The sequence below is a fragment of the Mytilus californianus genome, unplaced genomic scaffold (genome assembly GCF_021869535.1).
Source record: "Mytilus californianus isolate M0D057914Y unplaced genomic scaffold, xbMytCali1.0.p SCAF_2, whole genome shotgun sequence".
In the NCBI taxonomy this organism is placed as follows: Eukaryota; Metazoa; Mollusca; class Bivalvia; order Mytilida; family Mytilidae; genus Mytilus; species Mytilus californianus.
Window position 1 is genome coordinate 62668124 of NW_026262668.1, and position 14155 is coordinate 62682278.

General features: G+C 33.5%; 1 pseudogene; it reads left to right on the plus strand.

Annotated features, from left to right (window-relative positions):
- The first annotated feature begins 3071 nt into the window (after positions 1 to 3071).
- On the plus strand, positions 3072 to 13279 carry LOC127729016 (collagen alpha-1(XIV) chain-like; annotated as a pseudogene).
- Positions 13280 to 14155: the final 876 nt, after the last annotated feature.

Consider the following 14155-nt stretch of genomic DNA (forward strand, 5'->3'; position numbering starts at 1 on the left):
TATCGGAAAATACCAGTTAGGTAAAATTAAAAGTCGCATATTACCGTAAAGGAAAAGCAGCGATTCCGTATGAATCGAATAGTTCACATTTATCTAGGACTAATAGTGACTGAGTAATATATATATAGGTCCCTGACCAGCATTAATGAAGAGGTATACTCAGTAATTTTGTGGTATGTTCTACTATATAAATCCTTGGGCTAATTGAATAAAACAACTGTCTGACTTAGAGCACTTTAAATCAAGGATTTGTATACTGAAATCTATACTATACAAAACCTTGACTAAATTATGAGGACGTCAAGTTAAACCCTGAGGTTAAACCTGACCCCTCCCCCAGAAAAAAAATGAATAACACAGTGACTGTAGTTGTAGGTCGATTTTAAACGCTTTAGTAGTGAGAAATCAAGATATCCAGATTTGTACAAGCTAGGCTGGCATGATTCTGGATTGCACCAAATTTCCAGTAGGATCCAGCTGGGTATTTCTAAAAAAACTAGCTGGGACCAAGGATTTGTATAGTAATTGTATACTATACAAATCCTTGCTGGGACCAGAGACATATTGTATTATATGTCTCTGCTGGGACTAATGAATTAGCCAAAGTAAAAACTAGAGCAGAGACATATAATAAAAGTATTATATGTCTCTGACCATAGTAAGTTTGATTCTGAATCGCAGGCGCTTGGGGAATAGACCCGCCCTTTTCTAAATCTTTTTTTGTTGTGTGGGGTTTTTTTTTTTAGTAAATATTCTATAACATTTTCACTTATTTAATGCATGTGTCCCGCTCTTTTCCGTACGAATTTACAATAGTTTATAAATTTTGACCCTCTATTATTTAAAAAAATAATACAGAGGGTCAAAGTTTATAACCTATTGTTGCACCGTATGGAAATAGCAGAACATATTTAATAAGTTAAAAAAAGTTAGAATACTATAGAATATTTACAAAAAAAAAACAAAACTTATTTATAAAAAAAGGAGGAAAGGGGGGGCGGGTAATTCCCCAAGCGCCTGTGTTCTGAATTGTACTGGATTTACTTTTTAGTATTTTTACAGAAAACTTTGATATGATTTATGAAAACAAAATAAATGATGATAATAAAATGCAACTAATGAATTAATTTGTTTTTGGAAGAGAGTATACATTCAATAAACTCTGGGTTTTGGATAGGCTGAATGTGCTTTTTTCCCTTTCTTTTTTGGATGATATTAAAATTCGTCCAAGTCTATCAAAAATTAAAAAAAATCAATTAAGTATCTATAATTTGACCAAATGTTCACAAATACACCGAAGAGTTGGTAAAACCTTAAAAGTGTCCTTTTTGTAATACGTCTTTAATGCATGGCGGCCTTATTATGCTTATTTTATTTGGTTAAAATCAGCAACAAATCGCATCTACATTAAATCTAGCCAGCAATCAAATAAAGGTTCTACGATAGGTGACTGTGTATTTATTTTGAAAGTCCAAGTAACTTTGGTAGCGTGTCACATAGTTCCATAAGTATGGTGATATTCTTAGCCGATTTAGCAATCTTCTTTATATTAATCGGTTTATGATCCCATTTTTATCATATTGCTTCGAGTAGAAACAGACAACAAACCATTGTATGTCTTCATCATTTAGTTGTCTGTAAACTCCAGTTTCATCAAAACTGAACGAATGACATTCCTCACAGAGAATAACGTACCACAATATTTAGTTAGGATAAAATACTGTTGTAACATACAACCCACTTCACCCATAATTCCTATCCAAGAAAACTTTTGCGATCAGCTATTATCGGTATTGGCTACTTTTCATATCTTGATGTCGTATTTTCCAATTATTTTTGTTTCTTCTTATGCTTTGTTCTAGTAATACATATTTCTATATATAGATTTTCTTCCAACTGGAAATGGGTACGGATGTAAGCGTTCGGAATAATAAATGCAATAAAAATAAAGTTTTTTTTAATCAGTGGTCATATATACTGGAGACTACAGTCCAACAACAATAGTTGCACGGAGTAAATATCTGGGGACCTTCAGCGATGAATAGCACCCACCTCACATGTCAAGCTTTTAATTGTCCCAAGTCTAGAAAATTTCTCCACATAATAAACAAACTTAATGTTGTTTTTAAAATAAACATGACAACAAAATGTACTTGCTGCAAGGAATACGTTTTTTAATTTATAAATGAATACCTACCAGCAACTTTCAAGGTATAGAATAGAATTAAAACCAATTTCCCTGTTATGTTTGTTATTTCCAAGTATGCAATGAGGCGCTTGGCTCGTGTACTTTCAACCAATTTTTGGCTTTTCTTGTTCAAAAATTCTATCCGTATAATAGTGCTAAAATATAGTAAGTTTTGACGGTTCTGGTTTGTAGTTAAAACAAATACGTACATAAAAGAAATCTGCGACGTCGCTACAAAATTAAAAAAACACACTTTTTTGATTCGTTAGTTTTATATACAATTTATCCATAACTGATCCCAAAAGTTTTCTTTCGCTTAAACATTGACATGAAATAACTTTTCAGTTAAAGTCATTCTTATTCCTCGTAGGTATACCCGGCGATCACTTGACGCAATACTTTATTTTTAAAGAGATCACAGCCAGATATTATTAAGATAATAATCATGATTTTTAGGCATTTCCAATTAGGTCGATTTTGGGTTTTTTTTCTCGATTATGTATGAATATTCGATATAAAAAATGTGGAATATACGTGAGTGAGACAACAACCATAAAAACAATAAAACCAGAGATAGCCAGATAATTTTTTGATAGAGATTTCTTACAGATATATTATTACAATATACCTGACAGTATATATTAATAAATAAAAAACGTATTTTGAGTAGTTTGTAGCTTCAATACTTCAACACTGAAAATTAGTGGATTTTCCTGAGGGATTTTCGGTGACTATAGCCTATCAAAAGTCGACTCTCTTCCTTGTTCTAATCTTCGATCTAATGTTCGATAAGGTTTTATTATACTTGCACATAAGCTTCAACCCTGATAACCTTTTCTTACGCCAAGATCTATTGACTTTCGAATTATCAGTTAAGAGAAATATGTCTGCGTCTTTGAACGTCTGCTGTCTTCTCGTGCTCTTTACTGTCGTCTGTTATGCAGCCGACCAAACCCGCCAGCCCGGTGCTATTGGTTCAGAAGTTGTGGATGCTGTAGTTAATCTTATTAGGGAGTCTTGCTTATTCGCTGACGACAAAAGATTCCTTGTCAGGTTAGCATATGTTCAGTCACATAACGGATATGACGCTAAGACATTTCGGGATGGATACCATGGAGGAATTTGGCAGGTATGTAAATTTCAGACGTTATCCTCAAAATCTGCAAAACAAAGTTTTATGCCACATTGTAAAGTAGAATAGTCCAAAATTTGTTAATATTAAGTTTTCAAATACGTGTCCTGGAAAAATTTCTCAACATGAAGAAAATATTTAAATCAAGGTAATTCAGAAACTTTATCTATTTAATCTTGTTCAGCTAAATAAAACAATTTACCATTTTGGTTCCCATTTTGGTAGCCTTTCAAAATTGTAATTTGACAATAGTTGTTTTCCCGAGGTATAATATATTTTGGCCAAAAATATAAATCTATCTGTTTCGTTGTTGTGTTATGTCCGAATGCATCAAGAGTAAGAAATATAAACATCGCAACCACTCACTCCAAAGATAACGTTCACTTATATTTCATTGAAAGGTTGATAAGAACATTTTTGACGAAACCCATAGCAATGCAGTGCGACTAACAGCTGAATACAACATTATAAGAAATCAATTCGGGATAGATTGGAGTAGAGTCACATGGTCTGATCTGAGGAAGCCATTGCATTCTGGAATATCAGCTGCTCTTTATACAATACTTCATGGCGGAACTGAATGGCGAATAGAAGACCAGGCTCATTTTTACGAACTTCACTTCGTAAATAAAGCTGGAAACAATTTCACAAATGAAGCAAAAATTCTCGATAAAGGTATTAAATTCGTTTGGTTAATTTGATAAGGTCGTTGCTCAACTTATAATTTTTACGTTTGATTTTAACTTTTCTACACTGCGTTCAGATATTTTACAAGTTGCGTTCAGATGTTTTCTTCGTAGTTAAACTTGATTTGTGATATTAAAATTGTGTAAAGATCGATTATCGGAAAAAAGATGATCCAAGAAATGATTCATAAATCAGATCATAAGTTCAGAAGTCATTGATTATCATTTATGCGAGAACCATACAATTCGACAAAACGTGTTATAGGTGAACTCAGTTGAACTGTCCTAAACATGCATGCGTAACAGGACATGCTTATATCCTCTTAACGCACCCGGTCTCGCTCATCATCATCAATCAGCAAAAACAGTTATTTGCACTTGGGCCAGTATGCGCAAAACAAAAAGAGTAACTGAGAAATTACCACGAATGAAAAGATATTACATTGTTTCTTTGTTATCTTGTAAAATAGCTAGATATCAACACATTATTTCAAATTCAAATTTGTCAAGCACTTATAACGCTCAGCAAAGGGCTCCTACATATGCATATAACAACAACTGCAATGCTAAATAAACAGTAAATAAATGTACAGTCTACAAAGACAGCAATGATATTTGTTACACATTAATTTTTAAATTCCTCGTGTCCTAAATGCAAGTGACTGTTTTAAAAAGGAAACCAAGTTATAGAAGTTAGTCATAATATATATTTCTTAGGTTTTAGTTAAGTTAACAATGAATAAAAAAGACAAATGAGATTTATCCTCTATCGAATTACAAATATTACAAAGTGTTTTCTCAGTTGGTAACTTATTATATCGGCCCCCTTTCATTACCGGTAAATGTTCGTTCTCCAATTATGAATTTGCAAAAAAAATTTCTACTATTTAAAGTCTAATGTTTGATCAGATAAAAATTTCAAAAAGTATAATCGTTTAAAATTGATAGTTTTGAATATCTGTAATTTAATGTGTGGGTCCAAGAAATTTTAAATTTCAAGTAAAGTGTAGTTTTAATAATTTTTGAGAGTCTAGTTTCTGTAATAAAAAATAATTTCATAGCATATATTTACCATCACAAATAGTTTTACATCTATCCACGATTATGTCAATTGTTCCTAATTTGCCTGTCTGTTAAGAGTGATTTATAATTCCGACTTATTCAATTTCAGGATGTCATGGACATGAAAAACTGGATCTAGCTTTTATCATTGATCGATCTAACAGTTTATCAACCGATGACTTCGCACGAGCAAAAAACTTTGTCAGAAACGTTGTTGATTCTTTTGACATAACACCAAACAAGACCAGGGTAGCTGTGGTATCTTATGCAAGCCATGCTAAATCCGAGTTTTATCTTAATAGATATACGAATAAAGTAGACTTGAAGAACGCCATAGCAGCAATACCATTCATTGGTGGTTCTACCGCTACCAGTGAGGCGATAGATCTGGCTACAACTAACATTTTTACACCCAGCCACGGCAGCCGAAATAATGCAGTTAAAGTAATGGTTGTCATTACGGACGGCGATGCAAATGACGAAATAGACACGAGGTATATTTCTAGGTTATGTCGAAAAAAATATTTTAAAACGACGGAAAATGACAAGGGTACTGTATATAATTGCAACTGGGTAATGCATAAAATTCATATAGAATTATTAAAATTTTCATCTGGCAGATTTTTTTTATCATTTCGTAATATCTTCCAGATAATTATCTGAAGCCCTGCTCATAATTACGACATAAGCAATTCTTTATCTAGCTCTACAGCTTTATGTCATCATATACATGTGTGGTATAAGGCAGCAATCCAAAGACACAAAAACAAACAAAAGACATAGAGAAGTCAGCATACGGTAGTCTGTCAACAAGTGGCAAGTGTCTATACATTGCTAAGCTCTTTATCACTCCAAGTACAGACGAATAGTGAATTAATGTAGCAGAAAATGTCACTGATCTATCTTCATACCGAATTTCATAAAAGATAAATTCAGGATATTAACAAAAATAAATGCAATTACTGACGAAGTTCCTGACTTCGGGTATGCACATCGACATTTGGAGGGTTAAACAAGTTTATAATAACAGTTATGTTGTACGGCGGAGGTAAGAAATCACGAAATAATTATTGACTTTATATAAGTTATACCCCAGTTTGCTTACTTTACTATAATATGTACCACACGAAGACTTGTTATATAACAATACTGAACGCACTATGTTAAACGATATACTTATTACATTAGATGTCATTCTGTTTCTCAGGCATGCTGCCGAAAGAGCACACCGAGCAGGTATAACTGTTTTCTCAATAGGTGTTGGTAACAATATACAGAAACAAACACTGAACACTATAGCATCAAATCCCGCTTGTACTCATGTGTTCAGCGTAACCAGCTACTCCGAGATAAAGGCCATTAAAGAAGAAATTCAAAAGAGTACTTGTGGAGGTAAGATTTTAAAGGAAATTTTGCTGTTTCTATTTATTGAACATTTTTCTTATTTAAAAACTTATGTTATTGTTTGACACATTTCAAATCATGGAAATCACGTTTGCTAATGACTTGGAAGCAAACAATCTAAAGCCCAAACTAATGATATACATATATTGTTCTGATGATTATATTTTTAGGTGAAAATTTCGTACAAATTTGCAATTGTTGGACATATATGGAAGGGGGAGAGAGGTGAAAAAGCTCCAATTTATCAGTTATAATCATAAACGTACAATGTCTGAATATGTAATTCCAAATATTAATTGTATTCTTTGGAAAATTCTAGTTGGATAATCCTAAACCGATTTTAAAAAATCTTAGAATTTTAAACTGCTTTCGGACGTTTTGATTTTTTTATATCTAATATAAGTAGATGAAAGCCTTTTGCAAACTTTTAAGTTAACTAATCATTTTAGAAATGAAATCAAATTTCTAATTAAAAACAGCGAGTTCATCTGCTGTACCACTGGGCTGTCAACACCGAAGTAACGCGTTCGAACCTCGCACGTGGCAGGTGATTGATTGATTGTTGGTTGCTTAACGTCCAGTGGCAAATATTTCATGCATATTCAGGACGATACACGTGCCAGGTGCGTTCGACTCCAATCTTAATTGACTAGGAATATCAGTTTTCCTTTCGAAGGTCGGTGGTTCTCTCCGGACAACCCAGCTTCCTCCAATAATAAAGACCGACCGCCACGATATAACCAATATTGTTAAATGTGGCGTTAAACACAAACAATCAACTAATCAAAAACGCGTCTATAAGAAATTTCAGTGTGAGCACTTCTTATGTAAAGTTATTATGTTGCTTAGTCTTTAGTTATCTTCTCCTTCGGCGGCTTCTCCAAAGATTTCGAGTTTTACAATTATTTGAAACAGTATACAGTAGTTTATGCTTTTTATATGTTAACGTGCTTTAAAATAGAACATATAAATTTGGTATACATCTGGTTTTGTTTGAGAGTAAGAAGGCAGGACTTTTAAATAAGCAAATGGAGTCTTTGTGTTTGCTTTTAATACCTGTGGGAATTCTTTTATGTTGTATTTTTACTACATAGGTTTACTTGCACACGTAGTTTGGTCGTCAATACCGATATTGGACAGCTTAGAGTTTTTTGTGACTTTTGAATTGTACGTTATTCTGTGAAACTTTTGTTATCCGACTGATTGACCTTATTATGTATTTTTTCTGCATGATTGCTGTTTCATTGGTGTTTACCCTCACATATGATTCATTCCAACCTTACTTTACTACCTATCTAATCGTTACAGCACCAATTTATATAGACAAGACTTTCTGTTGTACACTTGGTGAATGTCCTACACTAGCTTACAATACCAAAATTGGAGGAGTAACACTGGAGGTGAGACACTTTGACAAGATGGTCTTGAAGTATAGATTTTGTGTACTGACGTTGTTTATCATCTTAGTAACGTGTTATAGTATTCTTTTATTTATCTTTATTAATATTACTTTTACTGTTAAGTCTGTTTTTTTGAGATATCCATTTGACGTGACTCTGTGCTTATGTATCCCGTCATACTTTGAACGACAAAATTATTTTATTTATTAATATTACTTTCACTGTTGAGTCTGTTTTTTGTGATATACATTTGACGTGACTCTGTACTTATGTATATCGTCATACTTTGTACCATACAATTTTTTTATTTTATTTATTAATATTACTTTTACTGTTAAGTCTGTATTTTGCTATATCCATTTTACGTTACTCTGTATTTATGTATCCCCTCATACTTTGAACGACAAAATTATTTTATGTCTACCTGTGCGAATTTCAAACGCGCGATTATACGCCAGTACTTAAAACCTTCCATCCTTTATGGGTGGATTTTACATAGATAAATAAAATCGTATAATATAAGCAAAATGAGGATTTTAAATTTGATGTATGCCTTTTTGTGCTTCTTCGTTACATTTGTTTGTTTTTATAGTGATTAAAATGATAACATAATGTTGACTGCTGTACCCCTATTTTTGACATTTTTACCTATTGTGTCTGTTTGTTTTGTGCACGCATCGTTGTCAATATAATGGAATTTGATGCGACTGTCATACAAGTGAGAGGTTTAGCTAGCTATAAAACCAGGTTCAATCCACCATTTTCTACATAAGAAAATGCCTGTACCAAGTCAGGAATATGACAGTTGTTATCCATTCGTTTGATGTGTTTGTTTTTTTTGTTTTTTTTTGATTTTGCCATTTGATTGGGGACTTTCCTTTTTGAATTTTCCTCGGAGTTCAGTATTTTTGTGATTTTACTTTTTGAAGCTCGAATATGAATTTATACGTTTTGTTTCAAGATTACTCCTTCATATATTGTTGAAAGTACATCTAATGAATTTTCAAGTTCAACAGTCATAATGAAACTAAAAGCTCGTAGATATTTAAACAATTCAGCATTTGAAAGTCGATCCTGCGGAAAGGACCGACATACTAATAATACTCTCTAGCAAAGATTTCCTTGGAAGATTTTATCTGTTCAGTATAGTATATAGATAAGAAGGTATGGATTGATTATCAATGATACTATATAATGGACAATTATGTAAACAACTGCAAGTCACCGTATGTCAGCCAACAACGAGCAAAACCCATATGGTACTGTTTGCTATAAAAGACCCGTAGAAAACTAATCCACTTTCCGCCAAAAATTTGATGTTCTCTCACTGAATAATTAAAAATTCGGTGCCTATGTTATCGCATCTATCACACCGAACTTGAGATAAAGGATACAACAGATGCAGTTAAGTCTGCCTCATATCTTAACTTACATCTAGAAATTGACAATGAGGGTCGGTTGAAAACAAAACTTTACGACAAAAGAGATGATTTCATCTTCCCAATTGTGAACTTTCCATTTCTATGTAGCAACATTCTAGCAGCGCCTGCATACGGAGTATATATCTCCCAGTTGATACGATATTTCCAGGGCTTGTATTTCCTATCATGATTTCCTTGATAGAGGGTTGCTGCTCACAAGGAAGCTATTAAACCAACAGTTCTAAGTGATGAAGTTTCAGAGATGACAACGAATATGTTCCAATTGTCATAACAACAATCCTGCCCCCTTTCCCCCGAATGTGACCTACCGAATAAGACTTATCACCGGGTGTGTACTAACACGAGCAACACGACGGGTGCCACATGTGGAGCAGGATCTGCTTACCCTTCCGGAGCACCTGAGATCATGCCCAGTTTTTGGTGGGGTTCGTGTTGCTCAGTCTTTAGGTTTCTATGTTGTGTTTTGTGTACGGTTGTTTGCCTGTTGGTCTTTTTCTTTTTTAGTCATGGCGTTGTCAGTTTATTTTCGACTTATGAGTTTGAATGTCCCTTTGGTATCTTTTGCTTCTCCTTGTCAAACAATTTAACTGCCATGATTTCAGCTCATAACATTAAAACTTTACTTAGTAATGAAAAAAACAACGCTTCATATCATGCTTTATATTTCTACATTATTCATAGCTATGGACTTGTTTAGATATGTATTGATTGTTTCGCTTAACAGGGTGCAAAGCTATTATTCACGCCATCTTGGATTTTTTTACTTACCAAATATCGGTTCTGATTGGCTGCCGTATGATGTGGCTAAAATTCGATAGGCTAGAATGAAATATAGAATTGGGAACATGTCCTGGACAGGATAAGATATTAAATTATAGTATAGGTATTCAAGACCCGATCAACAATTATTGCTTCATGTTGACGTAATTTATGATATTGCGCAGCACTTAGTACCTTTTTAGAAAGGCTAAACTTGGTTAACATTTTTTAAATTTCAGTCCAACGTCACATGTGGACTATCCAATATATACACGGCCTTTAGCAACCCGTATCCTAGCCAGTCGTTTTACGAACACACCACTACAGTTTCCTCTGAAACTCCAGGTGTGATGTTTATAAATAGCTCCACTGACCATACACTGTACATTAACATGGTAGACGCTCTAAAAAGTTCTGGCGGAAGTGGAAATTGTGAAATTTGTATTAACCCTAAAGATGGAGACCAAAGAAACCATAGTAAGTCACTTGCTACTTCTCAATTAAATTATATTTCGGATGAGGTGACATTTAGACGCGAACGTCATTTCTATTATTACATGAAAATAGAGACAACAGTGACACCAAACTTTGCCTGTTTTATAGCTGGACTTCTACTTGTCTATTGACATCGTAGCACATTTGTGTGTTTGTTTGATTTTTTTTTTGGTGTTTAATACATCTTGGCGATATTTTGGCGGACAGTGTATTTAGGTAGAAAAGGTCGGAATACTTGGAGAGATCCACGGACCTCCAGCAGTAAAAAAATCATCAAAGATACCAGGTTTATAATTTGATACGCGAGACGCTGGTTTTGTCTTCATATAGACTAATTAGCGACGTTCGAATTAAATAAGCTCGAAGGCCAAATCAAATATGTTAAAAAGCAGAAAAACCAAAAATTTCAAAATGTTATGCCAAGTTGTTTAAGGGATAGATGCCACAAGCTATGTCACTAAACATTTAATTAAGTGGAAGAAGGTAATATTTCTAGAGGAATATAAGTGCTAGCTTCTTTTCATTCTGGTTGAGAAACATCTGTACTCATTCTACGTCATAAGAACAAAGGAATAGTCGACGGAATAAGAGACATATAGTTGGGTCCTGTATGAAGGGAGACTGAGCGTCACTCTTTGTTGGGATGTTATTTAATCAAAAAATCAGTTGTTTTGACGCTTAGAAGAGAAGCTAGAACTTTTTAGTTTTCTTTCTTCTTTTATTTTTGATTCATGACACTCCTGAGTGTATAATCATTAATTATGTAATGTGCTAAATTTTACAGATATTAAATGCTATCAGAATGGAGTAGAAGTTCCCTGCCCAGATAATTGTGAAGGTAGAGTACATTTTTTATGCATCTTTAATAAAAATAATCTGTTGCTTACTGAAGAAACAAGAAGCTTTGAAATACAATTTTCGTTTACTAAGGTCACAAGATATAAACAAAAGTTTCAAAATTTTGGAACATTAAACTGTAGGTACTATAAGAGCTTTCATAATGAAGGTTAATCTAGACAAGTCCTTCGAACTCAATAAGGGTCAGCATGTATGCTTTTGATTGAACCATGAAAGTATTATATATGTCTCATTTTACTTCCATGATTGAACTAATTTTAACATTTAATCGGCATAAGCCTTTAGCGGTTCTGTTGTATAATTCAGTAGTATACAACTAAATATAATTTATTTGGTTCTATTTTTCAGAAAAGTGGAACCTTTTCCCAAACGTTTGTACCGTAGAGAACTTAAAAAACGGGCATACAAAATTTGAGCATCCATTTTCGAAGCTCAAATATTTAATGTGCGACCAAAAACTGCAAAAGTATGTTGTTCATTGTCCACAAAACCAATCTTATTACCAAGAGTGCGAACAGTGCGTTGGAGAAGGATCTAGTTGCCCAAATTTAACTGTTCCACTGACTGGTTTAGTAAATCCTTGTTCCTTGGAAAACATATTGAAAGGAAACTTTTTCTTTACATATCCGACCGATGTTACAAAATTTATTCACTGTGATGTCTGGGGAAAGGCTTGGATTATGAGCTGTCCCCGTGATGAAGAATGGGATCAGCACGAGTTAACGTGTATCGTGCCGTCAAGCTATGAAAATCCTTGTAGAAATTATAAAGTAGGCGATCCTCTTTTTTACCCTTATCCATGCGATTCACACAAGTACATTCAGTGTGATCTTTGGCACCAATCATTCTTAATGACATGTCAGTTAAATTTCGTCTTTAGTCCAGTCGTAAGAAACTGTGTTCCAAGGAATTCATATACTCCGCCTACACATGACCCACTGATGGTGTGCCCAGACATACATGCTCATCCAACTACTCAACAGCCGATTGCAATCATACCTGGAAATGGAGGTGCAACTGGAAGTACATACATAAGTTATACCTTTTGTGGCCATTGCCAAGCGATGGTAGCACCATGTACATCCGACCATCTTATTGCAGGAGAGTTCCTGTTTCCGGTAACGGGCAACCGCCATCAATACATTCAGTGTGATTTGTCTGGACACCAATACTTGAAAGAATGCCCAAATAATAGTTACTACTTTGATGGGGCTACCCACACTTGTGTCGATGGCCCATTTCAGGTTGATAACTCTTTTGGAAAATAATTATTCAGTCGGCTCTGTTATGTAATATCCTCCACTGTTCTCATGGTACAATCTGATTTGTCACTCTAATTAATCTCTCAAGCTGAATGCAAAAGCCACAATTGATTCCAAAAAAAAAAATGATAAAAACGAATTGTTTGTTACTGATGATCCCAGTTTCTCGCGATTTTTGAATTATCATCTTGATATGTTCATAATAACATAAGGAGACATATTCACCAAGTTTTATCTTTATATGAACACGAATAAAGAAGAAAATTGAAAATTATTAATTTCATTTATTGGAATTTACCAGTCTATTGTGACATATTTTTAGTCTGGGGCATGCCGGGAGTGAAATTAATTTCATTTAAAGTCTTTTTCTCTTATCATTTTTTAACGTAATTTTAAGCGCGTCGATGACCGTATTGCAAAGCTTATAACTAACGTATAATAAGAAAATAAAACGAACAGACGTTCAACTTTTTCATATTCATTAGTTAAAATTCCTATGGTAAAGGCCGATATAAATTTCTGATGTTAAATGTGCTAGAATTATAAAAATATATGTGATTTTTTTTAGACGGATATGTGATCATATGTTAAACAAACGTATATAACTGATACTGTGGTGACAATATATGTAAGCTTTCTGACATTTTAATTCTAGCAAACATTTCACTCTTCGATTGTATAAATATGTGTATAGAATAGAAATAAAAACCAATTTCTTTGTTATGTTTGTTATTTCCAAGTATGCAATGAGGCGCTTGGCCCCAACCAATATTTGTCTTTTCTTGTTCAAAAATTCTATTATTAAATCATAGTGCTAAATATTGTAAGTTTTGACGGTTCTGTTTTGTAGTCAAAACAAATACGTGCATGCATAGAAAAATCTGCGACGTCGCTGCAAAACAAAAACCCGTGCTGTTTCATTAGTTTGATATACAATTTATCAATAGCTGACCCCAAAAGTTTCCTACACTTAAACATTGAAATGGAATAACTTTTCAGTTACAGTTATTCCTCATAGGTATACCGATCACTTGACGAAATACTTTATTTTTTAAAGAAATTATAGCCAGATATTATTAAGATAATAATCATGATTTTTAGGCATTTCCAATTAAGTAAATTTTCGGCCTTTTGGTTTTTTTTTTTTTGGTTTTTTTTTCTCGATTATGTATGAATATACGATATAAGAAATGTGGAATAAACGTGAGTGAGACAACAACCACAAAACAATAAGACCAGGGATAGCCAGATAATTTTTTGATAGAGATTTCTTTCAGATATATTATTACGACATACCTGACAGTATATATTAATAAATAAAAACGTATTTTGAGTAGTTTGTAGCTTCAATATTTCAACACTGAAAATCAGTGGATTTTCCTGAGGGATTTTCTATAACGATAGCCTATCAAAAGTCGACTCTCTTCCTTGTTCTAATCTTCGATCTAATGTTCGATAAGGTTTTAT